The sequence below is a fragment of the Protopterus annectens genome, chromosome 9.part0, assembly GCF_019279795.1.
Source record: "Protopterus annectens isolate FY-2018-M chromosome 9.part0, PAN1.0, whole genome shotgun sequence".
NCBI classification, from domain to species: domain Eukaryota; kingdom Metazoa; phylum Chordata; order Ceratodontiformes; family Protopteridae; genus Protopterus; species Protopterus annectens.
This window is the reverse complement of record NC_056743.1, coordinates 1,630,910,642-1,630,922,442: the sequence shown is the minus strand read 5'-3', so window position 1 is coordinate 1,630,922,442 and position 11,801 is coordinate 1,630,910,642. Positions and strand designations below refer to the sequence as shown.

At 40.8% G+C, this 11,801-nt stretch overlaps 1 non-coding gene across 1 annotated transcript; it reads right to left on the bottom strand.

Moving 5' to 3' along the window:
* Window positions 1–308: 308 nt before the first annotated feature.
* TRNAG-UCC lies at window positions 309–380 on the bottom strand. Its single transcript has one exon. It is a non-coding gene; the product is annotated as a tRNA-Gly (tRNA).
* Window positions 381–11,801: the final 11,421 nt, after the last annotated feature.

Genomic DNA, 11,801 nt, shown 5'->3' with positions numbered 1-11,801 from the left:
TCTATTCCAGAATATGGGGAGTCTCTGGGTCAGAAACCTATCCCTCCAGCATGTTTTGTTCATTGTGATGACAAGGTTTAGATGTCTGAAGCATGTGGCTCAGAGGGATTGGGATTTCTTTAAGTGGAGCATGTCCACCAGCTCAGGGTTTTTAGGTTCATAGGTTAGAACTAAGCTAACTGCCCTTGCGAGCCATTTTAAGCCTAGTCAGTTATCCCTTGTGAGACTCAAACCCCGTACTTTGTGTTTGTAAGGCAAACACCTTAACCATTAGGCCACCCTCATATCAGGTAAATGTACAGATTTTTTGCATTGGCCAGGAATCGAACCCGGGTTAACTGCTTGGAAGGCAGCTATGCTCACCACTATACCACCAATGCTGTAGGTTTGACATGGCCTTGTATGTTAAGCAGAGATCACTTCAGAGTAGACGATATGTCACAGAGTATAGCTGGAGTTTTTTAGATGGTCAGCATAGGGCATCTGCTTTAGGCCTGTGATTCTTTTAGTGAGGTATTTCTGTGGCCTTTCCAGCTGTTGCAGATGTCTTGTGAGGTGCATAACAAATGGGGTATTGTACTCTATAATGGGTCTAATGAGAGATGAGTACAGAGGTACAATGACCTCCTTTTTTCTAGATGAAAAGCACTTAGTGATGAGGTGTGCCACATAGAAGGATTTCCTGACTGTTGTGGCAATGTGGTTATCAAAGGTGAAACCACTGTCCACATGTGTCCCTAAGTGTCTCATCACACTTTTGGTGTTTAGTGTACTGCCACCTATGTGGTAATTCATGGGTACATGTTTTTTTCCCAAAGGGGATAACTATACACTTCTTGGCATTAAGCTTGAGCCCATGGCTCTGGCACCAAGCATCCATTTCTGTAAGGCTCTTTTGTAGAATATTCACATCATTTCGGGTATTCAATAATGGCTCCCAGTTTGCAGTCATCTGTGAACTTTGTTAGCCAGAGTCCCTTAGTGTTGACCTGTACTTCAGAGAAGTAGATGACAAACAAGAGCGGGCCCAGGTCTGAACCCTGAGTTACTTCACTTGTCACTTGTCTGGAGCTGGATTTGGAGTCGGCTATTTTTACAGTCTGGGTTCTGTCAGTAAGGCAGTTGGCAACTCATTAAGTGACGTAGGGATTTATGCCCAGCTTAGTAAATTTATCTATGTTTATCTATTAGGAGTTGATGATGCAAACCCCCCTTCTAGGTGTTATAGAATAGGCAAATGCAATATGTGTTCCTGTGAGCATACAGTAAATATATAGATTGACAACATTGATAGAATGGGTGACATTCATGATGTTGTGGATTGTGGCATATATATGACATGCACACCTGGCAACTAGCCAGGATTACTCATAGTTTCAAATAAAGGTGTAACAGAGTTCCTCCATACACCTCCAAAAGGTGTTTACTTTTTAAGGGAGGTTTGCTTGATTCCTCTCATAGATTGCTAACAAAACATCACAGTTGTACAAGTGTGTTCTGGCAGATCCATGTATAGTCACTCACAATCACATATGTTAAGTCACCGACATGGATTAGTGGTGTTAACATGCTGATATTGTCCATGATTGTGTGTGTTTCTGTTTACTGTTGTCCATGATCCTGTCACCTTTTAGTTGAGGCATATGCAGACATTACATTCATATTCAGGCAACTCATTTTATACAGCTTCACAATATGCACCTAGCCCCTATGGTATACATTGTTCTTGATATACATCCTCTCCATAGTTCATGTCAGGATGCTTATGTCACAAGGAATCCTCTCCATTGATATGTCACCTTGTGTGGCAGTCACATAATATAGAATAAATGTGTGATGACATGACTATATCCACAGAGGAGGTGAACACATCATTAAATACTCTATCATGTAGATACGTCAGTAGTGTTCAGTCTTTAACTGTCATGTCTTTGTGGTGTACGTACATTGACATGCCCTTAGCTGCTGTACATTACCATGTTGTACCTGTCCTCTTCCCTGTGTTTATTCCTACAAGTCATGTGTGTGGTTCTTTTCAATACACACACTTCCCCTGAATAAGTATTTATAATGCATTTTATCCAACCTTGCTGATCAATGACAAACATTTTATTCAGTATGCCTTCTCATAACTCTCAGCTGTACATATTTTGTAGAATGTCTATATTTTTGCTTATATTTTTGGTATGGTTTTCATAAAATTGTGTTTTTTCTGGCCAATTAGTGGCAAATCATTAAAGAATGAAGTTAGGAAATAATGGCAGACATTTGAGTTTCAGTCTTCATACTCATCAGATAATTCATGCTAATGCAAAATTTGTTATTCGATCTGCTTTATAATTTTGTGAGAGCAATATTTTAAAAAAATGTCCCTATTTTTGGTCCTTTGTCCACCTTCTCTTTATGGCTTTGTTGAGATTTCTTACTCTAAGAGGTTATGAGGTATATGCCTAAAACAGGTTTGCACACCACTCTGCACTAACTACACTATCCTATAAAGTGTTAGAACTGTATTTGTTGCCTTACATTAAACCCTGGTAGTCATTGTAGCTGTCTGCGCAATCCCACAGAACTAGTTTGCCTGTAGGTAAATGAGCTTACGTGTCTGCTGCTGTTCGTGCTCCTTCACACAGTTTCCTGGCTGCCAACATTGTTGCTGGCCATAAAACCACACTTATATTTGTGTAAGTGTGACATGTGGCATGAATATATAATTAGTACTGCTACTCACTGCACAGATATGTAAACCCCAGGTATGCTTAGCGCAAAGCCTACACGGAGTTTATTGAATCCCCAGGGTTATGTATTACAAAAATTTAAAACAATGTATAGACACATATATGGAATATATTCCTATATTTTCTTTGATTTTAATTTCAAAATACTTTGTTTATATACAGACTCATTCAATTGTAGACTCTTCATGCCATTAAGTTGCCAGAACAGTACACTTGCATCAAGCAGTGACTTCCAATCTCCACCCTTTTGGGTTGAAATACCTTTTCATTTACAAAACTGAAATTCTTGATAATTTTCACATAAAAAGGAATGCCTCTATAAGGTCTTCCTGTTGTCTTTAGTCCTAATACTTTACATATATTGGTAAATACTCCTGAACTCACGTTCAGTTTTACTCAAATAAAACAGTTGGCAGAAAATCCAAATGACAATGTCTACAAATCCTTTTGTGTTGCAATTAAATTTCCCCTTGCAAAAAACACTTTGACGGTGACCCAAAATATACAACTCATCCCCTTGATAGATGTTCCAACACTGAGCACAAGTACCACATTTAACCATCTTATTCATTTTATTCATTTTGCCATTGTCAAAGCTACCATTTTCCATGATGTTTTTGATGTTTATACCCCTCTAGAAAACAAACTGTATATATTCTCCTATTTTGTCCAGTAATACAGGATTAGTCCACACCACTGCATCCCAGATCTTTCAAAAAACTTGCATGGCTACAAGGAACATGAGGAAAATGGAAATACCATTGCTTTTATAAAACCTTTATAGATTTTTTTACTTAAATTATGATTTATACTATCACAATATTTGTTTTTGCATGTATAATTTGTGAATGTTCCATACAATAAAATGTGCTTAATCCTATCATGTTTATATAGCGAAACCTGTGATTTTATGTAATTTAAAAGCATCTCTGATTAACCCCATCTTAAAAACATATCTATCAAATTCTTAATTTCATATTAGATTGCCTTTCTTTTGAGGTCATGCGGAATAATCTTACCATTTGATCCTTTTGCAGATCCACCTTCTACTTAAGCTGATGATCATAGGATCATACGAATCATAGGAAGTTGCTAGGCTATTGGCCCTGAGGCCCTTACAAGCCTATCCAAGAATTTTAGCCCATGTTCTGACAAGTCATCACCCAATGCTCCTGTCCAGCAGGGACACAGGTGGAATCCCAGGGGTACATTTTCTGTTCCCCATCCAGTTTGTACGTAAAAAGGGTTAATGAGGTACTCTGCTTAACATGGAGAGGGAGTCTATTCCACAGGGGGGAGTCTGTGGGACACACATCAGTCCCACCAACAAGCCCTATTGATGTCACAGACTAGGTTGAGGCAGCGCATGTGGGTTGCTTGAGTGGAGCTTGACTTGCAGATATGCAGCAGTCCTGAAGTCTGTATGAGACTGAGTAGAGGGACAGGGCTTTTAGCCTAACTGTGTATGGTAGATGTTTGAGGCCCTAGATTCTCCTGGTGAGGAACCTTTGTGGTCTCCCCACCTGCTGCATGTGCTTTGTGATGCACATGCCAAAAGGGACACTGTACTCAAAAATGGGTCTTATAAGGGAAGACAACAGGAATGTTATAACCTCCTTGTCCCAGGATGAAATACACTTCCTAGTAAGGTGGGCCATGTAGAGAGCTTTCTGTACAATGGAGGAAATATGGTGTTCAAAAGGCAGTTTGCTTTCAACCTGGGTACCAAAGTCCATCACAACTGATTGTATGCTTAGGGCCTTGGTATTAATGTGATAATTTGTGGGGACATTACTCTCCCCAAAGAAGAGGATGACACATTTTTTGGCATTCAGTTTGAGGCCATGTTCATGGCACCAGTCATTTGTTTTGGTGAGACCCTCTTGGAGGATTTACACATCAGTGGGTGAATAGATGACAGCACCCAGCTTGCAGGGATCTGCAAACTTGGTCAGGCATAGCCCACTGGTTTTGGCCTGCACCTGAGAGAAGAATATCCCCAAACAACAGTCGCCCAAGACTGATCCTTGTTACTCGTTATGCAGCTACTGGATTCCCCTATTTTGACTAAGTGGTTTCTATCAGTGTGACAGTTTGCTACCCATGTGGTAGTACATAGACTACAGAACACAGTACTTTATACAAGCGCCACAGCACAAGTCCAACTTTTAGAAGGCTGCAGGCCATGTTATAGTGGATAACATCAACCGGTCCTGTTAGAGAGAAGATCTTGGGAGGCCTACATGAAATGGATGTGTAGGCATATGTTAATATCACTAACTGCAGGGTACACACTTCTGCTCTTCTGGCTAGACACGCACTCACATTAACCACTTTGAGAATATAACTCCTTCATATCTAAGTACACAGAATATAGAACACAATACTTTATATAGGCACCATGGCACAAGTCTGACTTTTACAAGGTTGCAGGCCAACTTATAGTGGATGACATCAGTGGGGCATGTTAGAGAGAAGATACTGGGAGGCTTGCATAGGTTCATAGGAGGTTACTAGGCTATTGGGCCTTGGGCATTTACAAGCCTAGTCATGTAAAAACACACGTACCCTTATTCAGCATAGTCATATGGTCATTCTTAGACAAATTTTGTGACCAGCACTGACTGCTCCTGTCCATGACTGACATAGGGGCCACCTTAGGGGTGAATGTACAATCACCAGTCCAGTTGTAAAGGTTGCACTTGAACATTGTCACTGAGGAGCACTGCTTCACATGCAGTGGGAGCCTATTACAGAGGAGTGGCAATCACTGGGAGATAGATCTGTCTCCCCATCATGTTCTGTTTATGTCACAGGCCAAATTGAGATCCATGGAACAAATTATTCTTATCCAATTTGATTACAGTTGTCCAGCATTTCCAGTTGGGAAGGGTCTGAGACTGCTGTGTTTGCCAGGCATAGGTCACTTCTTGGCAGCCTACGTGATACTGAGTACAGTGACAGATTTTTCATTCTTTCCATGTATGTCATGTTTTGTAGGCCCTGGATTCTCCTGGTCACAAACCTCTGTGATTTCTCCAGTTGCTGCAGGTGTCTGGTGAGGTGCAGACAGAAGGGAACATTGTACCTAATTAGTGGTCTGATAATGGGCGAGTACAGAGGAGGTATGATCTTCCTGGTCTTAGATGTGATGCCTTTAATTATGAGGTGTGCAGTGAAGAATGTGTGCCTCATCAGTATGGACACATGGTAATTCAAGTATAGATTGCTATCAAGATGTGTCCTCACATCTTGCAACACTGTGTTTGAGCTTACAGCAGTACTCTGTATATCATAACTAGCAGGGGTACTTCACTGCCAAAGAGGACAATAAGGTGTTCTTTCCTTTAAGGTTCAGTCCATGAGATTGGCAACAAACATTTGTCTGTGTCAGCCCTTTCTGCAATATGTTAACATTGTTGGGGGACTCAATATGAGTGCGCCCAGTTCAGAGTCATCTGCAAACTTGGTAAGCCACAGGCCATCTACCTTTACATGGACTTCAGAGAAATAGTTTGCAAACAGTTGAGGACCCAGCACAGATCCTTGTGGTACTCCACTGGTAAGTGGTCTAGTAGTGGAGGTGCAAAACAACTTTGATAGTGTGCATTTTCTCAGTCAGCCAGTTGGCTCTATCCATCTAGTAATGTATGGGTTAACCCCCAAATGAGAGAATTTCTCTATGATACCTGAATGAGGGATAGTGTTAAAGGACTTGGAAGAATCCACATAAGCGGTATGTCCTGCTATCCCTCATCCAGGTGTTTGGAGTCATTATCAAAGAAGTCCACTAAGTTTAATAAGCAATATCTACCCTTGAGAGAACCAAAATAGGTCAGGTCAAATGTGTGGAAGGTCACCTATATCCCTGTAGATAAAGTCCATGATGAATTCTTCCATAGCCTTGCAGATAAAGTGGTTCAGGCTTATGGGTCAATAGGTCTAGTTCTGCATGTTACTAGACTGATGTGCATTGCATATCACACAGCATATTGCTTTATGTAGTGCAGTTGATATATGTGTGGAAAAAGTAGTGAGACACCAGGTTTACAATGCTTGGAGGAAGGCAACACGTGGCTGCATTGTAAATATTTGACATATTGCTAGACAGGGCCTTTCAGTTTGTAATTTTTCCACATTAATTTCATGTCATATACAGAAAATGGATAGTAAACAGCAGTAATACATAATATTTAGTTCACCATAGCAAAACAAGCAGTAGCATAGCACAGCCGGTTTAAGTGGAGATAACCACAGCATTGTACTGCCACTTGCCACCTCTTGGCATTGTTGCAAGATGCCAAACTCCATGCAAACATAGAAGCCAAAAAGTGAAGGGATCCATTACTTTTTCTCCCACTTATGTGTGTTGTGTGTGATTCTATTTTTGAGCAGATATTTTTTTTTAAATGGGGTAGACAGGAAAGTGGTGAAATGGGGAGCAAGCAGGTGGAAGAACAAAGGGAAAGCAATACAGTAATGTGCAGGAGGACGGTAGGAAAGAACATAGCTGTCCATGTTGTCAACAGTAAAAACTGGTCTGCAGTATATTAGCTGAATTTGGACTGTCACTTCCAGACAGAGAAGTGAGACAACAACATAGTCAAGTTTTAGAGTCAATTGGACCGAATCAAGTGAGTCACGTAGATACTTGAGTAAAATGGAGAGCTATGTATGAGACTTTTTTTTGTGGGACAGGTGCCCATTTTTTTTTTATTTAGTAAGAGAGGACTGCAGGTTAAGGGATTTAGCTAAGCCTAGGTAATGTAAGTGGGTAGATGAGGCAACAAATGTAAACAAACAAGACAAGAGACAGTATGTGAGAGTGTGCAGGTGGGGCAGGAGCAGCAGAGGCGGTGCTCTCAGGTTGGCTCCCAGACATGCTGAGCATTGGTGCTCGAGCTGGTGGAGCAGGGAAAGTGTGAACCAATGGGGCTGCCCTATCCCACTGTGCTGTGTAAAATTTAGTAATGTAGCACACATGGCTGACATGGAGACATTTTGACAACATAATAGAAAATGAAAAAGAGATAAGGGTTGAGGAGAGAGAAAAAAAGAGATACCATTAGTACCATCATATGTGACATACAGTGCATTAACACAATTATACAACTCTTTTATCTAAAGTATTACATTTAAGTATGTGTCCTAACAGATACACACTATAATACAGATTGCTGAAAGTATTCCTTAAAATGTGCATATATTGTACTTCTGTGTTTCACGTATACAGATTACAATTTACAGCAGGGCATTTGTACCACTGGTATAGAGTTTTTAATGTAATGTAAATATTATTAAAGAAATAATAGTGTGCTATACTTCTGAATTGTGATATTTGAACCCCACAACCTCTTGACTACAGTCTAATTTTTGATTCCTACAATTGGTTTGTGCTACAGACTTAATGCATACTTGCTTGCTTTTGCAGTTGGGATATGCTTGTTCAATTTGTTACAACAATATAAACGACCCTAAAAACTATCTTTAACATTTTAAGCTACAATCACACTTCTTCCTTCTGTTGCATACATACCCCTTGCTTCCCTCAGCTTCTTCAGTTGAGCAGCATGAGCCAGCCTATTGAACTCACACTCGTTGTCAGCTGGAGAAAGAGCAGAAAATAACAGAAGAGCATTATGCATACCAGTCTTGCCTGTATTTAGCTTTCTTAGTCTTACAAGCACTCCCTTATTGATATACATACATAGATGTGGGACATCTGCAGTTTCAAACTTCTGCAGTCAATGGTTGAGAGTAGCCCCTTTTCATCTCTGCAAGTTATTAAAATGATGCCTACACTGCTCTTCATTGCATGGGATACCAGTGGCACTGGATCCAGATTGGGCCAAACTATTCTATGCCTCAGACTTGTACTGGGAGCTGCAATAATTTTCCCTGCAGAAGCCTTTGGCTGTGGTGCTTTACCAGGAGTTCAATAATATCCTGGACTCTTGGATACCTCACCTCTGTGCCCTATACTCATCACTCATCAGACCAATGATTGAGTACAATGCCCCATTCGGAATGTATCTGACCCGACACTTGCAGCAGCTGGAGAGGCCACAAAAGTTCCTCACCAAAAGGATAAAGGGTCTCAAACATCTGTCCTATGCTGCCCGACTGAAAGAACTCCAGCTCTATTCAGTCGCTTACCGCTTGCTCAGAGGTGACCTTTGCCTAACATACAAGGCCATGTCAAACCCAGATTTGATGAATATGCTTCACCTCAAAAAATCTAGATCCGTCAGAGCCACAAGGGCGGGAGACTTAAACCTCAACACGGCTATTAATAGGACGTGCTGGAGGGATAGATTCATCACCCAAAGACTCCCTATGCTGTGGAATAAAATCCCGGTATATGTGAGGCAGAGCACCTCGCTGGCCTTGTTCAAGAGAAATCTTGACCAATGGATGGGAGATCGCAGATATACCCCAGGGATTACCTCAGTGTCACTGCTCAACAGAGGCACAGCAAAATAATGGGTATAGTTCCCCATACTAAAGGGGTGGCGTAAGCCACAAAACTATGGGCTAGGCTTGTAAATGCCCTCGGGCAGATAGCCTAGTATGAACCTATGAACCTATGAACCTATGAACCTAAACTGGGCACCTTCCCCTCTAATGCCAGCCATGTCTGCCAGCCAGACTAGAGCAATGGAAACTTATACATTCCCACCAATTTCTGTTATCATGTTTACTGGTAGTCCACAAACCTGAGAAATGATGCCGACTGCATATGCATGATGTTAAGTGGAGGCAGCAATGCCAAGCAGGGAGGAATTAAACAATTGAAACTGGAAGGTTAATCTGACACTCTCTTTGTTTGAGTGGCATCTACTGATGTTGTCTGGAAATATAAACTGGAACTTTGAAGGTAACTGTTAAGTGGGTTACGTCTGTAGACATGCACTGAGGGCATAAATGTAATGACCTGCTGCATTTGTTTTTGCCTTTGTACACTGTGGGATTCAAACCTAGGTATAAGGGCAAACTATTTTCTTCCACAACATTGATTTTCCATCTTTGCCACAGAAGATGTACTGCTCAGATATAGTCAGGAATCATACATATTTGAGCTGTTACACATGTATATGTGTAACCTGACAAGATTACTTGGATATAGATCCAGTTGTGTATGCGTCTCATGTAATTGTGAAAATCATGCAAGTCCAGTAAAAGTGCATGGAATATCCTGTAAAAGAACCAAGGACCATATGTATGGCAGTCCTACACTTACTCCTTTTGCCACAAGAATGTTGAAATTATACTTGTTTATTTTTCAGTTCATTGCTATAAACTGCACTGTCACAACAGTAAGAATAGGTTGCTCATCCTGTACTAGAACCCAGGAACATCTGAACTCCAGCCCTGTACTTTCACCTGCTGCTACAGGACTATTTAAAGGATATTTCCTAATTTCATAATCATTCTTAAGGTCTTTGTGTTAACAGCTATGCAAAACTGCTTAGCGTGTTCATGTGGTGCCCAACATAATTAATTAAATGTATATGGTTTCCCTTATTGGCTGTCTGAGTCCTGTCTGCCAGTGTTCTATCTGATTCCTGGGTGAGCCATTAGTCCATTATGCATACTAAAGGCTTTTACTTTGGGGTATATCTGCACAAGGGATTATGATATACTTGCATTTTGTCAGCTATATACTGCATATGCTGAAAGGTAATTGAGAAAATTTTGTTTAAAAGATTTACGGCTACCACACTTTTTTCTGTATGCTTTACTTAGAAGTGTACTGATGGCATGGGCATGTTTGTCAGGGCATTTCACAGGTATAAATAATTGGCAGTACCATACCATGGAATATTCTGGGATAACTCTGTAGACATGTGTCAGGGACAGTTCATTTGATAGCTCTTTTAAAATTTCAAAGATGGCTTGTCAGTAAAATGTAAAAAGTGACAAAACTAATCAACAGAGACAAGAAGTCATATTATTCCCAGCTTCATCTCCAGCATAAAATCATCCCCAGTAAATTTTGGCACTCCATATCTCCTCTACTTAACCCTGGAAGAAATGGAGAGCACACCCTATCACCTGATACCCCTCCATCACAAATAATTGAAAACTTTAACAAGCACTTAATAAAATCAATTTCGGACCTACTAACACCCCTAATGCTGGACCCCCCACCCTTCAACCTATTCAGACACCAACCCCAGGCCATCAGCTACTTCTAACCCTGTCATTACTAACCCCACCTACTCAACAAAATGTCATACATACCCTATTCTCATTTCAGCCTATACTCACTGACAACATTAAGAAACTGCTACAAAAACTAAAACCCTGCTCTACCTCAGCTGACAATCTCCCCCAATACTACCTCAAACTGGCTGCTAACTTAGCCGCCTACCCAATCAGTATCCTTATAAATAGGTCTTTATCTGAATCAGAAGTACCTACCATATGCAAACAATCTCACATCACCCCCATCCACAAAAGAGGCAACTCTTTTGATCCATCCAATTTCTGTCCTATATCCATCTTGTCACCCATATCCAAAATTCTCAAGAGTATCCATCAGCAGGTAATGCAATATCTATTGCAAAACAATCTTTTAACCAAAACCCAACATGGCTTCTGACCTAGCCACAGCACAGCTACAGCCATAGTATCTTTTACAGATACCATGAACAAGGCTAGTGATGCAGGATGCTATACGGCCTCAGTATTCCTTGATCTCTCCAAGATATTTGACACAGTGTCTCACCCCTTACTTTTGAACACACTGTCTAACTTAGGCTTCTCACATAATACAGTAAAATGGTTTCAGAGCTACCTGAAGGATCATAAACAAGCAGTGAAATAGTCCAACAAACTCTCACCCTTTCTCCACAACCCTACTGATGTCCCCCAAGGCTCCATCCTAGGACCCCTACTCTTCAACATTTTCACAAACAACCTTCACGCTGCCTCTCACCCTGGGACCCTCATTCAGTACGCTGATGATTCCACCATAATCTGCACTGCTCAATCACTACCAGAACTACTTTCAAAAACTCAGCAGTCCTTTACTGCAGTCATATCTTGGCTAAGAAATGT